This window comes from Bufo bufo, chromosome 6 (genome assembly GCF_905171765.1).
Source record: "Bufo bufo chromosome 6, aBufBuf1.1, whole genome shotgun sequence".
NCBI lineage: Eukaryota > Metazoa > Chordata > Amphibia > Anura > Bufonidae > Bufo > Bufo bufo.
Window position 1 is genome coordinate 403976719 of NC_053394.1, and position 19930 is coordinate 403996648.

Consider the following 19930-nt stretch of genomic DNA (forward strand, 5'->3'; position numbering starts at 1 on the left):
CATAAGGGGATACCCCTGTGCTATGCTTCCTAACCTCTACTGTGCCCTCTTATACCCTATACTGTGCCTACTAACCTGTACTATGCCATCATACCCTGCATTGTGCCCCCATACCATAGCCTGTACTGTGCCCCTAATCATACCATGTACTGTGCTCTCTTATACTCTATACTGTGCCCCTGGTCACATACTGTACTGTGTCCCCTTATACCCTGTTATCCAGTCACTGTACGGCGGCGTTATCCAGTCACTGTATGGTGCGGTGTTATCCAGTCACTGTATGGCGCGGTGTTATCCAGTCACTGTATGGCGGCGTTATCCAGTCACTGTATGATGGTCTTATCCAGTCACTGTACGGCGGTGCTATCCAGTCACTGTATGGCGATGTTATCCAGTCATTGTGTGGTGGTGTTATCCAGTCACTGTGTGACGGTGTTTTCCAGTCACTGTATGGCGGTGTTATCCAGTCATTGTGTGGTGGTGTTATCTAGTCACTGTATGGCGGTGTTATCCAGTCACTGTATGGCGGTGTTATCCAGTCACTGTATGGCGGTGTTATCCAGTCACTGTATGCACCTACGCATTGGGATGTGCTGACTAACCCCCTTTTTTCTTTGTAGTTTATATGGGAGACGTGGCTGACTCCTATTTTGGTCGTGCACTCCTGGATCCTGTTTTGCCTCACAGGCTGATTTTAATTAGCATGAATATATAGTTTGCTCAGCATGCATGTTGGTATTTGTAGTCCCTGGATTCAATGGAGGCCATTTTGGCATCACAGAGATATAAACCAAAAGGGGCCCGGCATGCATGTGGGACCTACACTTCCTGAATTTCATGGTCGCTGTCATGGCACATAACAGGTGAGTTTAGTGTTAGGACCCGTCTTACAGAGATCGCCTTGGCGTGCGGCAGACAGGCTGAAATAATTTTGTACAAAATGTATTTGCCAAGCATCTCTAAATTATTTGCATTAGCATTATAATATACCTTTGTACTTTATTTGGTTTGTAGAGTGCTGTTGCACTATGTGTTATTCTAGGTGTTAGCCAGTCATTGTATGGTGGTGTTATCCAGTCACTGTATGGCGGTGCTATCCAGTCACTGTATGGCGGTGTTATCCAGTCACTGTATGGCGGTGTTATCCAGTCACTGTACGGCGGTGTTATCCAGTCATTGTATGGACGTTATCAAGTCACTGTATGGTGGTGTTATCCAGTCATGATATGGAGCTATAATGAGCTATTATCCAATATGGAGGTATTATTTAGTCTCTATATGTTGGTGATTATATAGTCACTAAATCTATTATTATTCGGGGGTGGGGCTAATATCTTTACAGTATTTACTGTAGATTACAGTACAGGATACTGTGGAGTGAGCCTTGTAGAATACACTCCACACCACTGATCACCAGGACCAGGCTGTGCACTCTGCCAGCCTTCTGTACTATAGCATGCAGTACATTGCAGCCTCCCTTCTCTGCCTCTAGTGCTTGGCACTTGGCACCATCATGGCACACTAAGGCCGGTTTCACATCACATTTTGCCTCAGACTGACACACATACACTGGCATCCGTCACCATAGAGTCCCATTGTAAAAAAAAAATATATATATAATTTTTTTTAACAGACTTTGCAGGATACAAAAGTAAAGTGTGCTGCACTTTTGTATCCCTTTTTTTCAACGTATACATCAAGCGGAAGGCAAAAATGTGATGTGAACCCTCCCTTACATATGCACACATACAATGCCAGGATAGTCATGGAGGGGGGAGGGGGGGGGGCATACAAAATTTTGCTGTGGGGCCCAGTCAGTTCTAGCTATGCCCCTGCTTCTGTCACTCACTAGACACAGACTTCTTCTTAGTTTTACAGCAGGTCTCAATGTGCTTACTGCGCACACTTGTGTCAGAGATGCTAAAAAACACTCACTTACATAGACACTTCAGTCCCACCTACAGATTCAGTGGCACATACTGTAGGTCTGGTATCACAGAATACACCATCAAATCAGGTTCAAGACTCCTACGCAATGACTGACACATTTTCCTCCTGCAGGACAACGTCTAGGAATGATGACTCTTTACCTGCAAATACATGGAGGAGCGGTGCAGTATATAGGTACATAAGCAGACATGCGCAAATTTCCTGAAATTTGTTTCAAGTTTGAATCGGACGTCAGATTTTATTTGGTCTGGTCCAAATCAAAAGTGCCCCTATTGCCCTAAAAAGTCATGTATGACACTATGACGTCTCCTAAAGTCACGAATGAAAGTAAGAAATTGAATTGTTTAGCAGCAGCAGCTATCGCTCTCAGCCAGGACCTCTTAGTCCGTATCACAGACACAGTATCCATGGCTGCCTAAGACCACCTAAGTTGAATTATACTTTAGGATACCATAAATATTACTTAATCTTTATCATTCGGTTGACAGCCGTTGAATGAGTATAGGCAGCTTTAACCACATAATGGCCAAAATGGGCACACACTCTCCAGCACATATTTACCAACTTCTGAAAGCCATGATATGTTTTCAAAAACTGTTACACCAACAAATTTATGATGTGTGCCATGTAGGGATTATATGTTATATTCCCTAAATGCGGTGCCACCACAAGCAACATTCCTGCCATTGTTGCTGACTGAGTTGCCCAGTTGTAGTTGGCATGGAGACATCCAGTGGGAAACTTGATGTTTGATGCAGAATATCAACTGATCCATACAGTTGCATTACATGATGGTAGCACTTCAGCTTGAACATATTCTTATAATTATTATAAAGGAGGGAGGGGAAGTGGGAGCATCAACCTGTTGCTGTTTAGTAGGAGTAGGGCTTTGGAGGAGGCAGATAAACACCTATTGATGGAACAAGTTCTGTACAACCATGGAGATGTCATTACCACCTGGAATTGTAGTTGTGTGTCGTTGCCACCAGTAGACCATGAAGGACATGCACTGTCCCTGGCCATAAATGCTGCTCCACATTTCCATTGTGACATGCACCTTGCCTTCCAGTGACAACTGACCCATGTTCTCTGACACATGAGAGTAGACAGCAGGGTTGGCTTTTGTTGAGAAGTAATGTCAGCTACGTATCTTCCATTGAGGCTGAGCTGAGTTTCCTAAAGAAAGTGAAATCCACTATCTGGTACAGAAGCGACTGCACCACCAGCAACTTGGCCAGGTAACAGTTCATCTGGCACACAAGTGAATTACTGGGCACATTGGTAGCCACACATTTTATTATAAATGACTGATTGAGAGAAGGAAGAGCAGAAGTTAGAGCAGGAGAAGCAGTAGCTGATGATATTGTGGATGTGGCCTGGCTACTAGAATGACGAAGGGGAGGAGGAGGACAGTCTTGCTCACATTGTGGGACAGTTTGATTTTCCCATATGAATATGTGATGTTCCTTCATGTGCTGAAGGAGAGCTGTAGTTCCATTTGTGCCTGAATGGCCATATCTTATTTTCTGCCTACTGCTTGCACAGTACGATCGTTTTGTAGGCCGGCAATGTAGAGAAAAATTTCTACACAGGAGGAGCACATACACAGTCACCAACAACAGTGCCCAAAACATTTTTACCACCACCTGCTCTTGTCCTAGGTGTGACACTTTTGAGCCTACACCAACAGCATCAGCATCTGTGATCATGAGCTGACCACAGCAGAAGCAGACCTGCCCCTGGCAGTTTTTTTTAAGCAGCCTTACCGCCCCCTGCTCTGATGTCATCATTAGCTCCTTGTTACCCTAATCTGGTTCCCAGGTCCGGTCCAACACACAATCATCATCAACATCATCATCCCTGCCACTTTTCTGAAACTGTGACATGCCATGGCCCCCCCCCCCCTATAAATCCCACAGAGATTATTGAAAAATAATTCTTCTATTGGGCCATAAACTGACTGTGATGGAGGAGGAGCAGGAGGAATATGCTTATCACTGGTCAAAGAATACAGAGTTAGACTCAAAGGGAAAACCAACATCATTCAGCCATCCACTCCACAATGTCATCCCCTCCCTCCACTCCGTTGCCTACGAGAGGTGAAATACAACTGGTCCTGGTACTATTATTTGCCAGACAGCTGGTTCTGACCATGCTGATCCTACAGCCACCCACATTCTATTTATTACAATGGGCTTCTACCTAATGAGGGCTTTTTGCCTTCCTCTGGATCAACTATGCAGAATAACAAACTGAAGTGGTCGGATGTATGTCGTTTTTCAATCTACACACTACCTTACAATGTTTTACTATGTTACAGTGTAACACATCTTCATCCATAAGTAATTTATGGTGGCTCAGTGGTTAGCACTGGTGCCTTGCAGTGCTGGGGACCTAGGTTCAAATCCGACCAAGGATAACATCTGCATGGAGTTTAAATCCTCTCGCCGTGCTTGTGTGGGTTTCCTCCCACATTTTAAAGACATACTGATAGGGAACTTAGATTGTGAGCCCCATTGGAGACAGCTTGATGCTAATGTCTGTAAATCGCTGCGGAATAGGTCACGGCTACATAACCGCATAAAATAAATAAATATCTTGACTAAATCGGTAAATATACACCTAAACAACTAACAAAACAGAGCTTTAAAATGTTAACATAAAATTATTCCACCCAGTAAAAAAGTATAATCTGCGAGTTTTCTCTGCTTTTTTTAGTGGTCACTACTCACCTGGGCGGTTATCTGTAGGAATGCCCTCTGTACTCTGCTCATCACCCCTGAAATATCTTCCTGCAGCCTTAATAACGTTCAGATCTACACCCGGATTCACAAGCTGTGAAACAAATGTTGTAAAAGTAAGCAGATACCTGGAGAAGTCGTGTGGAATGTTTTATATGACCAGAAAAGATCAGTAATTATCAAGACGACCAAAAATGACCGAACAGCAGGAGTTATCTGACCCAAACATCTGCAGGTCTCCTTTATAAATCCTGTCTTTTAATTCCTTATTCCGACCAGCAGTCTCCATAACCATAAAACTGCGGGAGGATCCAGAGAACATGTAATGTCTATGGTCAGCTGTAATCCTGCCATCTCCACCTTTCTCATTATACAAGGATAAACCATATAATAGTGGTGGATAAAACAAGACCGAACACCAGATCTTCACAGCCTTCTACAGATCATAGGGGACATTTCATGAGACCTTATCCCCATCTACCTGATCATCCTGTGGGACATTGTGATGTTCTTCTGAACCATCCTGTGGAAGAAGAGGACTGGGACATCTCTCCGATGTTCTTCTCTCTTCCTTAACTGTAGGAAACACATCCAGTGACTGAGTTCATTCCTTACATACAGATGAGAGGACGTGTCTATTTAGTTATATCTATTACCTGGTGATGTGAGAGGCCAGTGATCCTCCATCATAATGTCCTTGTACAGATCTTTGTGTCCTTCTAAATACTCCCACTCCTCCATGGACAAATAGACGGTGACATCCTGACACCTTATAGGAACCTGACAACACAATGGCACAGTCATCACCCAGATCCCTTCATAGCGTTCCTGTATAATGTCCCAGCATTCCCAGCAGTGTCACCTCTCCAGTCAGCAGCTCAATCATCTTGTTGGTGAGTTCTAGGATCTTCTCTCTATTGATTTCCTCATGTATCTGGGGGTGAGGTGGAGGCCCTGCGATTGGGCTCAGGGTTCTTCCCCATCCTTCAGACACAGGGACCTGACAGTGCTCACTAGAGGTCTTCTTCACTACTGTGTAGTCCTGGTTATGGAGAGACACAGTAATAAATATAACTTCATACATCTCCAGAGTCCCTCACCTCTCCAGTCATGTCCAACATAGATAAGATTATGTAATGTGACATCATCAGAATCTCTCACCTCTCCAGTAAGCCAGAACAGGATCTCTAGGGTGAGATTTATTATACTCTCCGCCATCTCGTCCCTGTCCCTATCCATCCTTGATGGGTCAATCAGGAGAAGGATCTTATATAGAAGATATCCACTAAGCAGATCCTATATTGTAGGAACCTGAATGGAAAGAAGATTAGAAGAAGGAAAATCCTACAGAATTTCATGTAAAATACAATTACTGGAGATAATAAGAGGAGACATGTTAATCCTTAAAGGATGTAATCAGGTTCGTCGGTAAGGATTAGTGATTTTAACTTTTTTTTTAGACACATTTCGCTTTTTTGATTGTACATTTTGGATAATAAATTCTATGCTCATTTGTAATAAAAATTACAAAAAAAACGGAAAAATTTGAAAAAATTATCATGGTTTAAATAAGGCTGCTTTCAAATAGTCAATGTTTCATAGGGATTTCCATCAGTGATTGTGGGTCAAAACCAGGAGTTGTTCCTACACAGACCTCTTCTCTGTTTTCACCTGCTGCTGGTTTTCGCTGACAATCACTGATGGAAATAACTGACCAAACACTGACTGTGTGAAAGCAGCCTAAGACCAATTTTCATACAACACACTGGTTAATAATTAGTGTTGGGCGCGAATATTCGAAACGCAAATTTTAATTGTGAATATCGCCACTTCGAGAATTCACGAAGATTTTTTAAAATAGTGCTATATATTTGTATTTGCGAATATTCTAGATTTTTTTTCATCTGAACCCGGGATCCCTCCCTGCTTCTTGCTTGTGGGCCAATGAGAAGGCTGCAATGTCTTTGTCTGAGCTTAGCAACATCCCTAGCAACCAATAGGAAAGTTGCCTACCCCTTACTATATAAGAACCTCCCCAGGAGCCATTCTCTGTAGTTTTTTGGAGTTTTGAGAGAGACAGCAGTATCATTGCTGTGCTCTGTGCTTTGCTGAGTCATTACATTAGTTAGTTAGTTAGTTAGTTAGTTAGTTAGATAGCTTATATACAGTACAGACCAAAAGTTTGGAAACACCTTCTCATTCAAAGAGTTTTCTTTATTTTCATGACTATGAAAATTGTAGATTCACACTGAAGGCATCAAAACTATGAATTAACACATGTGGAATTATATACATAACAAACAAGTGTGAAACAACTGAAAATATGTCATATTCTAGGTTCTTCAAAGTAGCCACCTTTTGCTTTGATTACTGCTTTGCACACTCTTGGCATTCTCTTGATGAGATTCAAGAGGTAGTCCCCTGAAATGGTTTTCACTTCACAGGTGTGCCCTGTCAGGTTTAATAAGTGGGATTTCTTGCCTTATAAATGGGGTTGGGACCATCAGTTGCGTTGAGGAGAAGTCAGGTGGATACACAGCTGATAGTCCTACTGAATAGACTGTTAGAATTTGTATTATGGCAAGAAAAAAGCAGCTAAGTAAAGAAAAATGAGTGGCCATCATTACTTTAAGAAATTAAGGTCAGTCAGTCAGCCGAAAAATTGGGAAAACTTTGAAAGTAAGGGCTATTTGATCATGAAGGAGAGTGATAGGGTGCTGCGCCAGATGACCTGGCCTCCACAGTCACCGGACCTGAACCCAATCGAGATGGTTTGGGGTGAGCTGGACCACAGAGTGAAGGCAAAAGGGCCAACAAGTGCTAAACATCTCTGGGAACTCCTTCAAGACTGTTGGAAGACCATTTCAGGGGACTACCTCTTGAAGCTCATCAAGAGAATGCCAAGAGTGTGCAAAGCAGTAATCAAAGCAAAAGGTGGCTACTTTGAAGAACCTAGAATATGACATATTTTAAGTTGTTTCACACTTGTTTGTTATGTATATAATTCCACATGTGTTAATTCATAGTTTTGATGCCTTCATAGTCATGAAAATAAAGAAAACTCTTTGAATGAGGTGTGTCCAAACTTTTGGTCTGTACTGTATATAATACAGATAGTGGGAGATAGTCAGTGTAGGTTAGATAGTGATATAGTGTAGCTGATGATAGGTTCTGCTGTCCATACATACATGCTACAGACATAGTGCTGTGATGTAACAACAATACTTAGTGCACCAATCAGTAATATGTAGTCAGACCTGCTAAAATGTGAAGTGGCACGTATTGCGCATCATTAATTTCCGATTTGCGCAATCGCGAATATATTGGAGCACTCTATCTGCATATAAAACTATTGTAATGTTCCGCCGTGCCAACCATTTTCTTCAGTCTCAGGAAACTTCTAGCAGCTTGAAAAATGTAGCAAAATTGACCCACGCCTGTATTACGCGCACAATACGTGCATATTACATTGCCGATTTTCGCAATCAAGAAAATAATGGAGAATTCGCGAATTTATGACAAATATTCGCCCAAATATTAGCGAAATATCCTGAATTAGAATATTGCCCCTGACGCTCATCACTATTAATAATTAACATTTACAATGTCATTTTCACACAGGGTAATAGGAATGAAATGGTTTTGGAAGATATGTTGCATTTGACAAGACCCTGTGGTATTATTTTGGAGTCTATGCTACCCAAGAGGGTGTACTGAGCATTTTGACTGCACATTTATTTCACAGAATTTCTTAGAATTTGGTCATGAAACTGAGAGTTTTTTTTTCAAATAACATTTAGTTTATGTACAATTTTTTCCCCACATTTTCACAAGGTACAATAGTACATCAAGCATTCCATCACTTGTTGCACAATTTAGGCTTAGAAGGAATGAGCACTATTTGGCTTTAGGAATGTGGGTTTAGCTGGAATGGTTTTAGGATGCTATTGTTACAGATCAGAAAGTATGCACCCACTATGCCAACTTACTAGTTTACCTTTCGGCTAACCCTTAGAGGCGTTATTCCTGCGCTCCCCTGGTATTCACCCTTTAACTCCTGCACAGGGATATGGCCTTCACTGCAGGGAAGCAACTGGACTGTACCTCCTGTGATAGTCCTGGTGTAATTGACGGCTGACCTACTGGGGTCAGGGACTCTAGTGCAAGCATCGGGAACTCAGGATACAGCAAATGCACCAAAACCACAGGCAAACCGCAGGAGCAGTCAAAACAGTCACTGAGACTCAAATGCAGGTTACTAGACCTTGACTGCACAAACTGGTAGTGTAGATGAATGGAGACACAGGATAACCCAGCAGGCAGGATGGAAGTAAAGACACAGTCAGGGCAGGCAGGCTGGGTACTCAACAGGAACACAGACAAGGCAGAAGGACAAGGGGAACTAAAACATGAACTGAACCGAAACAAACTGGAAGTTGCAGGAACACACAACCTGAGAAGATCCAGAACAAATGTAGTATAAATGCAGGCAAAATGCAAGAGAATCGCAGAAGCACAGGACCTAAACACCTTTGCCGTCACCGGAAACCTTAGAGCTCAGTGCCTTTGCCTGGTGAGGGTGCCTTAAATACCCAGGGACCTCCAGCAATCGGCTGGGGAAGGATTTGAAAATGTTGCACTGGCCCTTTTAGAGGCCAGAGGTAAATGTGCACACCCAAATCAGTCAGAGGCTGGAGCACAAGGCAAAAGCAGAGAGGAGGCAGCAAGGCAAGTAGCATGGCGTTCGCACCTGCAGGGGTGAGCAGGACAGCAGCAGCCATAGACAGCTGTCCTAACAGCCATGGTGGCATGCACATGGATGCCATGTCATGTTTTTGGATGCTATGTGACAATTACACAGCCTCTGAGGCACCAGTATAGTGGAAACCCATGAGGAGTGACACCATTTATGGAAACTGCACCCCTAAAGGCATTCATCAAGGGGCATAGTGAACGTTTTGACCACACAGGTTGTACTGGATATTGCATGAAAATGGCAATTTTACCAAAGATGTGCCATTTCATTATCAATATGCTGTGCCCAGCAAGTGCCACTGTAATAAGACAGGTTTTTTTTTTTAAAAACCCTATATGCGGGCCAAATTTTGTACATGGACACAGGACATGGCTCAGGACTGAAGGACCATTATGTAAATTTGCGACTTACATTCTTGAATTTCGCAGCTTACCCTGACATCTGCAGAGGCTTGAAAGTATAATTTCTAAAAGGAACCATTGAGAAGTCACCCATTTAGCAAGTACACCCCTCATGGCAATTATTAAGGGGGTGTAGCAAGCAGAAATGAATGCACAGTCGAGGGAAACAGATTTGCCATTTGAGTGACCAACCTGTTGTGTGTCACGGGAAGGGAAGGTAGAAGGAAGTGCACCCCTTAGACTGCCACCCTCAACTCTGTCCCTGCCTACTTGCACCACCCACCCTAGGTGACGGGGCGTAACTGGGCGACGGTCCCTAACCTCCGTAAGTGCCGGGTTGGGAAGGAAGGAACAGAGAGGGTACCGGACAGCTAGGCAGAGAACGGTACGCGAGATGCAGGCAGACAAATGGACAAGGAAGTGGACAAGAGAGAGGTACCCTGTGAAGGAGAAGGCAAAGGCGGGTCAGCTAGCCGAGGTCAGTCCGGGAGGTCACGTCAATACAAAGGGAAGAGGCAGGTGGCAAATCCGAGAACGAGCCGAGGTCAGAATCCGAGATGTAGCGTCAAAACCAAGGGAGCAGACAAAGGGAGGTCAGGAAACGGTCAAGGTCAAATTCCAGAGGTAAATCAATAGAGTAGCTAACAATACAAACAGCCTAAGAGACTAAAATCACAGGCAACCTGTAGCCAGCAGGCCGCCTGTATTTATAGTGGGGAGTGAGGGTCATGTGACGTGGCCAGCGTCACATGACCGACAGACAGACAAGTCGAGCACCGAGTGATCAGCTCGGCGCTCAAGGCAGACCTAGGAGCAGGGAGACTCCCAGCTAGCAAAGCCGCCCTGGGAACGAGGCCAAACACAGATCCTCGCTCCCGAAGCTAAGCAGCAGGTCTGCGGCTGATGGGAGACCAAGTGCGCCTTCGGCGCCCCGTTACAGTTGTGGTCAGTTAATGACACTGGAGACACGCACCTTAGGTGAATTCCCCTGGGTCTGACAACGCCATATATGTGGATGTAAACTGCTCTTTGGGTACACTGCAGGGGAAGAAGGGAAGGATCCCCATTGACTTTTGGAGCATTGTGGAAGAGCTCATTAGTACAGTAGGACCGGAACGGGCTGAATATAGCGGGTGCTAGCTTTACTCACCGCTCTCTGGTCTTCTCCGGGCAAAGTACTGCAGTAAGAATGCGCTAGATCTCCGGAGTAGAGGTGCCGTCCAGATCAGGAGAGGTAAATTGTTTTATTTATTTTTTGTCTGATCTGAGGTCTGGCGAAGATTGGGGGTCTGATTTGGGGTTTTGATAAAGATTGCGGGACGGATCTGAGGTCTGATGAAAAATATTTTTCTTTCCTTATTTTCCTTCTCAAAAACCTAGTGCATCTTACGGTCCAGTGCATCTTATACAATGTAAAATACGGTATGTCAATGGAAAAGAGAAAGAATGTAATAATACCAGCCCTCTAAAAGATGAATATAATCGTACGAGACAAAGGGAAAGCAGAGAAATTAAACATATCTTATTTTTCATCTGTGTTCACCAGCAAGCTGCCAGTACCAGATCCCATTCAGAGGGGGCAGTAATCAAGATTCTGTGTCAGATATCACTATCTTAACACAGGAAGTACCACTCCGTCTGAGAAAATTAAGTGTTGACAAAGCCCCTGGCCCAGAAGGCATACATCCATGAGTACTGAGGGAGCAGAGTTCAGTAAGGTCTCTTGCACACAAACGTTGTGTCCCCGTGGCCTTATTGCGGCCCGCATACGGCGGGTCCGCAGTCCCCATCACGGAGATGCGGAACGGAAGCACTACGGAGCGCCTCCGCACCACAAAAAAATAGAACTTGTTATATTTTTTTGCGATGCGGACGGATCACGGACCCATTCAAGTTGAATTGAACTCGGTCCGTCCCGGCTGTGTATTGGGGACCCGGAAATTGCACCCCAATGTCCCCAATGCACGGAACGGATGCATAACGTTCGTATGCAGGAGGCCTAATTGATAGACCATTGTATCTCATCTCCTTTGGCTGTCTTGCGACAGGACTGGACGACGTCTGACGTTGCACCAACATTTATGAAAGGTAAAACTGTGGAACTGTGTACCTACCATTGGGTAAGTTTGTCATCTGTGGTATGTAAAATATTTGAAGGTAACCTAAAAGATCAGCTACAAAACTAAACAGCAGTGAACACTAGTGTTGAGCAAATTGAAGTATCCGAAGTGGACTTCGATCCAAATTTCAGAAAAAATTTAATTCGCAGTGAAGAGGAATTTGTGTGCGCTTTGTGGTAGCAAATGGATTTTCCCTGAAATGGCAGTAAAAACTAAAAAATACATACTCACCGCATCCATTTGTGTGCAAAGAGGCCATTGTGGCCATCTTAAATGGAGATACTGTGCAAAATCTCAATGCAGTGACGTATGACGTCACCACGCCGGCCTGTGTGATAACTTCATCATGTCACCTCATGAGATTTCACGTGGTGTCTTCAATCAAGATAGCTGTGACTGCGCGATCAATTGGATAAGGTAAGTGCAGCATCCCACTCAAGACACGTGGGAACTGCAAAATAGCTTTAAAACTGCATTATCCTATTGCATGTCATTTTGTACTGCAACACCTGTTGTATCCCTGTTCATAGACTGGTCTGGTGTAATTTATACATCCCACCACTAGATGGAGATAGTACTTAGGTCATATAAATACCTAGGTCAGGCCTAGTGAGAGAGGGGTTTGGTTTTAGTGTTAGTTGAGAGATGGTTCTCAAGTCATTAGGAGGTTAGTGAGTAGCAGAGTCAGTGGTTACTCTGAGGCTACACACCACACATTAGTGGGTGAAGCCCAATGCAGAAATGAGGTAGAGCCAAGGTATGAGGCGCAGGAGAGCGTTTTCCTCCTGTGACCTTCTTAGATCCCAGAACCTACAACCAGAGGATAGCGTTTTTCGTCCCTGGAAGAAGTCAACCAAGCTAAAGAGAGACATCGGTGATAACAGCCATTATTAAAGGCTTAATGGGCACCTTTGCACATGGTGGAGGACAATCTAGCTACAGGCAGCCTCACCATACTTTGAAGAATACAGATTAGCTACCTGTTTAAGGGCTTGGAAGTTACAGAAACAGAAAGGACTAAGCATACCAGATAGGTATTACAGGCAACCTCACCAAATTACACTGATACAGAACCTTCATGCTAAGGTAAACCCAGCCAATCCTATTAACAGTGGATCAGCAAGATTCCTTTAAGTTGCAAAGGACTGTATTCTGCTTGATGTACATGCTGCAACTGGAACCAACATCAGTAAAAGCTGTGTTGTATCCTACCACTGTCTACTTCATTCTTACCATTGGTTGTACCACCATTAACGGTACTGGCGTCACGACAAATACCATCAAGGGACTCAGCCGCAACAAGCACCCTGAGCACCGCTGACATCAAGGGCACCTCAACCTCCATCTTGGCTGAAGCTTCCCTACCACAGAGCGGGCCCCGGAGGATTTCGTGCTGTCCACCTCAACACTGTGCTGCCAGCCCAGGGAGGCTTTCTGCTAACCGTGAGCAAACCGATGAACTGTGTGTTATTGTTTGGCCCCTCATCGGCCCACCGTGCACCTCACGTGTTGCCCCTGCGGTACTGGCTGGCTGCATATCTTTTCTTGGCGTCACGAACAGGATATTAACCCTTGCGCTATATTGAGAGACTGTTGCATGCGAATAAGCCCCTTTGCTTTATTGAGAGACTTTTGCTTATTGTGCACAGTATTGGGCTGCAGAACTGTTTAAACTGCTTGGAAATTGCATGGAAGTGCTATACTAGTCCCCAGCATAAAAATCGCAGTGTTAAAGGTGAGAAAAACAGACATTTGTGTGTCACTAAAACGGCTTGCTGTCATTGAATAGACTGTTTCTATACACTTAAGATGGCCGCCGGAGTTCTTGTTTAAAATAAAATACTGCGCCATCACTGTGGACAAGTTAGTGACACCCCCTGAAGAGCGGGAAAATTTTGTGCCGCCCATTTATGCAAAGTTGTCTGGTCAAACCCATCCTACCTTTACTGTGTTAACTCTGAGAGGCTGAACCCTGTATGCAAACGGAGCGCCGCCTCCTCTGCCCTATGAAAAGTTCTGCCGCAGAGCGGAATGGGTGGAACCATGTGTGGAATATCGATGTGCCCACCTATTGGATGTTGTGACCGAAACACAGCCACCTATGAATATCTCAATGCACAAAAGACTGCCCCATTATTGTGTGTCACAAAACCACCAAACCCAATTAGAGTACTGACCAGTGTTGCTCCGGACGCCCGATTCCCTGAGACCGCCCCTTGTACGGTGGATAATGGTTGCGTCGCCCCTGTCACTCAGACAGACCTGGGAGGCGGGCCTAGCACTCGAGAAGAGCGTGACGTGCGTGCGCACGTTAGAAAGAGAGACGCTGATTGCTGTATGGAGAGAGGAGTGTATTGCCGAAGCAGCATGGCAGAAAAGCAAAAGAGTTCTCCACCAGAGATTGAATCCGGACGGGACCCTGTCGCCGCTCCGACATGGACCCCTACGCATATGACTCCAGAACTGCAGGTTCGTGTACAAGATTTGTGGGACTTCCACTGGACCGCAACCCTGAATCTGCGGATTGCAGTGCAGGTCAGCGTGCAGTTGCGATGCCGCGACACCAGCCTCCAAAGTATGCCAGAGGTCCGGTCTGGTTGCTGATGCCCCTGCCCTAGCGTGCCCCACCACAGAACAGACAGCACTTTGGGCTAAGTTGTCCGCGGAGATTAAGTCCGCTCGACTCCCGCGCACCCATGCTTGCAAAAAGTATAATGAAGGTCTAACTCGTAAATTACTGGAGGAACCTGTAGAGGACTTCCCGGTTCCAGTAAGGAAACTGGGCCGATTGCTTGACTTCTGCAAACAACGGGGATTTGGATTTATCCGCGATATGGAGACCAATCGTGACTATTATGTGAATCGCCGGTCTGTGAAGAGGAAGGAGCTCCCTGCTTGGCTACATAGCCTATATGTTAATGAGGTGGTTGAGTTCACCCCTGCAGAGGGTACACGTGGACCTTATGCTACCGCAGTACGTCAGCCAGGACAGCCCACGGAGACCCAGGAGCTTGATAAAGACTCTGATTCTGAGGAGGATCTAGAACCTTCTACCGCCCCCGTGCAGCCGGCTGCAATGTGCCACCATGTACTCAGAACCAATACGCCACTGGTTTTGCAGGTACCAATATTCTCTGGCTACCCGCCATTGTTACCAGAGACCCTGTCAGCAAACCTAAACCCCAGAGGGAACTGGTTAGAAGAAGAAGGCCCGAGCCACAAAGCCTCAGTACAGCTGTAGAGGACTGTGCAGTTCTATTTCAACAACTAGCTGTACAACAGCATCAGGGATTCACTATCCCAAATTATGAAGAGAAACCAGCAAATTCTTCATTAATGAAAGATCCACCAGAGAAATCCAACCCTGCGACCAGGATTGACCCTGTGAGTGGGCTGGATTACAACCTTAAAAAAGGACAACCCCCTATCTTTGAAAAGGTGAAAAAGGAACTTAACTTGTCATCCACACCTAAACAGCGGATAATGGAGGGACAACCGGAAGGATCTTCCCCTGATTCCTGGGATTCTGGAAGTCCAATCCCTACGGATGTGTCATCTTCTTCAGATCCCTACAATTAAAGTAGGCCGTTGCTAAACCACTTATATGGAGCAGGAGCTGCCATTTGTTTGAGAGGACTTCTCTTATTGTTTTAGTTTTGAGCCCCTCTCTATGTTCTATTTGCAAGGACTCCATCCAGGACTCCACCTGAATCCAGAAAAATTTTGCACTTCATTTGTGTGTTTTATCCTGTTTAACCCCTTTTTACCCCATTTTCAGGTTATCAAGGGACTATGTTAACGCAATGTTTAAAGTATACTACCCAGAAAGACTTTTCTGTGCTCATCCATTTTATACCAAATTTTTGCACTTTAACAAGTTTTATACATGCTTTATACCCCATTTTAGGTATGTACTCTGTCTTTTGAACCATATCATGGACTTTACTGCCCTTATGTGAGATCATTCTTTAATCACCATTTTTGGCCGTAACACATCTACCACGAAAAATAAAAAGTGTATGGGATATATTTTATATATTTGCCTAAAATGTATTTTTGTGCATAACCCTTTATTTACAGGAGGTTATTGAAGAGTCATGATAATACATTGCAATGTTTATATTCACATGTGCATATTTGGTGGTGTGTATTTGGTGTATTTCAGGACACGGCTTAGAGATCCACAGCTTCAGATATTACCAACGTCAAGGGCGACTTATATTTTACCATGGGGGTATGCAGCGTCCCACTCAAGACACGTGGGAACTGCAAAATAGCTTTAAAACTGCATTATCCTATTGCATGTCATTTTGTACTACAACACCTGTTGTATCTCTGTTCATAGGCTGGTCTGGTGTAATTTATACATCCCACCACTAGATGGAGATAGTACTTAGGTCATATAAATACCTAGGTCAGGCCTAGTGAGAGAGGGGTTTGGTTTTAGTGTTAGTTGAGAGATGGTTCTCAAGTCATTAGGAGGTTAGTGAGTAGCAGAGTCAGTGGTTACTCTGAGGCTACACACCACACATTAGTGGATGAAGCCCAATGCAGAAATGAGGTAGAGCCAAGGTAAGAGGCGCAGGAGAGCGTTTTCCTCCTGTGACCTTCTTAGATCCCAGAACCTACAACCAGAGGATAGCGTTTTTCGTCCCTGGAAGAAGTCAACCAAGCTAAAGAGAGACATCGGTGACAACAGCCATTACTAAAGGCTTAATGGGCACCTTTGCACATGGTGCAGGACAATCTAGCTACAGGCAGCCTCACCATACTTTGAAGAATACAGATTAGCTACCTGTTTAAGGGCTTGGAAGTTACAGAAAGAACTAAGCATACCAGATAGGTATTACTGGCAACCTCACCAAATTACACTGATACAGAACCTTCATGCTAAGCTAAACCCAGCCAAACCTATTAACAGTGGATCAGCAAGATTCCTTTAAGTTGCAAAGGACTGTATTCTGCTTGATGTACATGCTGCAACTGGAACCAACATCAGTAAAAGCTGTGAGTTGTATCCTACCACTGTCTACTTCATTCTTACCATTGGTTGTACCACCATTAACGGTACTGGTGTCAGGACAAATACCATCAAGGGACTCAACCGCAACAAGCACCCTAAGCACCCCTGACATCAAGGGCACCTCAACCACCATCTAGGCTGGTGCTTCCCTACCACAGAGCGTGCCCCGGAGGATTTCGTGCTGTCTTCCTCAACACTGTGCTGCCAGCCCAGGGAGGCTTTCTGCTAACCGTGAGCAAACCGATGAACTGTGTGTTATTGTTTGGCCCCTCATCGGCCCACAGTGCACCTCACGTGTTGCCCCTGCGGTACTGGCTGGCTGCATAAGTAATTCTTTTTTTTAAATTCTTTTTTTACTCTGATTAACCCCTGAAAGGCCTAAAGGCCACACAAGTGCCTTGTGCTGAAGCTACAAATGTAGGGACTAGGAAACAATATCTGCACAGGGGTATAGAACTGATTACAGGACCGAAAACAAAGAGTCGCTGGAAATGATACAAAATGTGCTAAAGTCAGCAGTGGGGGACCACAAGGACCTGTACTGGGAGCCCACTGGGATCTGTCATTCTCTTTATTATACAGGTTGTCCGTAAGGCTGAGTTCACATCATGTTTTTGTCTTATGTTGGAACTTATACAAAAAAACATATACATTAAATAGATGCCTCTGATGGAAGCCATACAATGGTGTTGGTCACCAAAAACTGGACTCTGCAGAATGGAAAACTTTGGTGTACTGCGGTTTTCCATCTTCCCCCTCCCCCCCCCCCCCCCAACATATATGTTAAACGTAGTGAAAACGTGAAGTGAACCGAGCCTTAGTAATACCTCGGGCAACCGCAGCACACAGATCACCGTGCAGCCAATCACTGGCAAGAGCAGTACTTGGGACGTCACTGCTAATGCCAGGCAAATAAACAGCTACGAAGCAGATGGGAGCTCAGTGCTATAAGAAGCAGGGGAGAAAAGGGGTAAGAGAATTACTTATTTAGCTGTTTTGGGCCACAAAGCGGCTGCCTGAGTTTTTATTTAACATGGACAAGCCTTTTAACCTCTTCAGGATGCAGGCATTTTTTGTTTTGTCTTTTTTTTCCTCCCGTCTTCCAAAAGCACCCCACGATGCATGTCGATTAGAGGACATATGCAGGTTGAATCCCCCTAAGAGGGCTTAAAAAAAAGTTTTGCGTTGCGTGAGAATCGCCCCATAGAAGTGAAAAACGCATTGCATCTGGATGTAACCTGGATGCAGTCCGGGTGAAATGCGTTTTTGACTGATGGTTGCTAGAAGATGTTGTTTGTAAACCATCAGGTTTTTTTTCCGTATCAAAACGCATTGCACCCGCGCATAAAAAACTGAACAACTGAACACAATCGAAGAAAAAAAACTGACTGAACTTGCTTGCAAAATCGCGTGTTTTTAACTGAACGCATCCTTAAAGGGAACCTGTCACCAGGATTTTGTGTATAAGGCTGAGGACATGGGCTGCTAGATGGCCACTAGCACATCCGCAATACCCAGTCCCCATAGCTCTGTGTGCTTTTATTATGTATAAAAACCGATTTAATACATATGCAAATTAACCTGAGATGTGTCCTGTCCCTGACTCATCTCACGTACAGGACTCATCTCAGGTTAATTTGCATATGTATTAAATCGGTTTTTATACATAATAAAAGCACACAGAGCTATGGGGACTGGGTATTGCGGATGTGCTAGCGGCCATCTAGCAAACCATGTCCTCAGCTCTATACACAAAATCCCGGTGACAGGTTCCCTTTAATGCACCCTGAGCCAATCCATCACTTGTGTGAAAGGAGCCTAAATATAATTTTTTAAATTATAAAAAAACTAATATTGAAAATAACTTTTTTACAATTAAGATATGAAAAACCTAAATTAACATAATTAACATTGCTAAACCTTGTAAAGAAACTATAAACAGGCAACAGCCCAGTAATTGTACTGACAGCGGAATACGGTTATCACGTCGTTATTACTGCACGTCATAAAAACAGAACCCAAAAAAAAAATATGATTTTTCCTTCCACCATTTTTTTTTTACAGCTTTGTAATAAATTTGCTGAAAAATAAAAAGAAACACAACTCATCCTCCAAAAAAGCAATATGGCTACAATGACTAATAAAAGAATTATGGGTCATGAAACACGGGGAGGAAAAACAATAACTTAACCGCCCAGATTGGTTTGGTCCTAAAAGGGTTAACCCGAGCATGTTCAAGAAACTACAGGTACACCCTCCAGGCCACGTCTTTCAGTTCTTAGAATGTGGATTTTTGTCCTCACTTACTGTTTACATGTTATACAATCATTACCTGCCCCAGTAATCCTGACAGACGATGGCGGTGACTGTACACATACCTCCACCTGCACCGCTGGACACTACATGTATGGGGGACGGGGAGACTACTGGTCTAAAGGACCTTTCATGATGTCGTGACCATGTGATCATGTGTGGGAGGAGTCAAATGCCAAGTGGTCCTGGAGGAGGTAAAGGACCTTTCATGATGTCATTACCATGTGATCATGTGTGGGAGGAGTCAGTTTTCTGTCCACGATGTGGTGCTGAGCAATACGGATCCCTCCTAACACACAATGTAAGTCAATGGGGACGGATCCATTTTCTCTGACACAATAGATAACGGATCCGTCCCCCATTGACTTTCAATGGTGTTCATGACGGATCTGTCATGGCTATAGAAGACACAATACAACGGATCCGTTCATGACGGATGCATGTGGTTGTATTATGGTAACGGAAGTGTTTCATGACGGATCCGCAAAAAACGCTAATGTGAAAGTAGCCTTAGAGATTCATATCTTTATATACTCGCCCTAATTTGTCTTAATTAGCTGTAACTCTCTTGTGGGAGGAAGACAGGACGTGGACCCGTTTCCGGTCTATCATGGTGTTATGCGCTG

The 19930-nt window shown here is 44.3% G+C and overlaps 3 protein-coding genes across 9 annotated transcripts in view; 1 reads left to right on the top strand and 2 right to left on the bottom strand.

Annotated features, from left to right (window-relative positions):
* LOC121004457 (oocyte zinc finger protein XlCOF6-like) overlaps nucleotides 1-19930 on the bottom strand; it is a 1031731-nt gene that overhangs the window by 893849 nt on the left and 117952 nt on the right. The gene's annotated exons all lie outside the window — the stretch shown is intronic.
* The window catches only part of LOC121004526 (gastrula zinc finger protein XlCGF66.1-like), an 818554-nt gene that overhangs the window by 607768 nt on the left and 190856 nt on the right, over nucleotides 1-19930 (bottom strand). Inside the window, exon 1 of one of the 5 annotated variants that reach the window (XM_040436795.1) lies at nucleotides 19370-19417. The exons of 2 other annotated variants lie outside the window; for them this stretch is intronic. The gene's annotated coding sequence lies outside the window, so the exon portion shown is untranslated. Of the gene's footprint in view, nucleotides 1-19323; nucleotides 19418-19930 lie in introns of those variants that run through there. 2 more of the 5 variants (XM_040436805.1, XM_040436796.1) reach the window with 2 other exon arrangements.
* Nucleotides 1-19930, top strand: part of LOC121004478 (oocyte zinc finger protein XlCOF7.1-like) — a 1216478-nt gene that overhangs the window by 287822 nt on the left and 908726 nt on the right. The window lies entirely within an intron of this gene.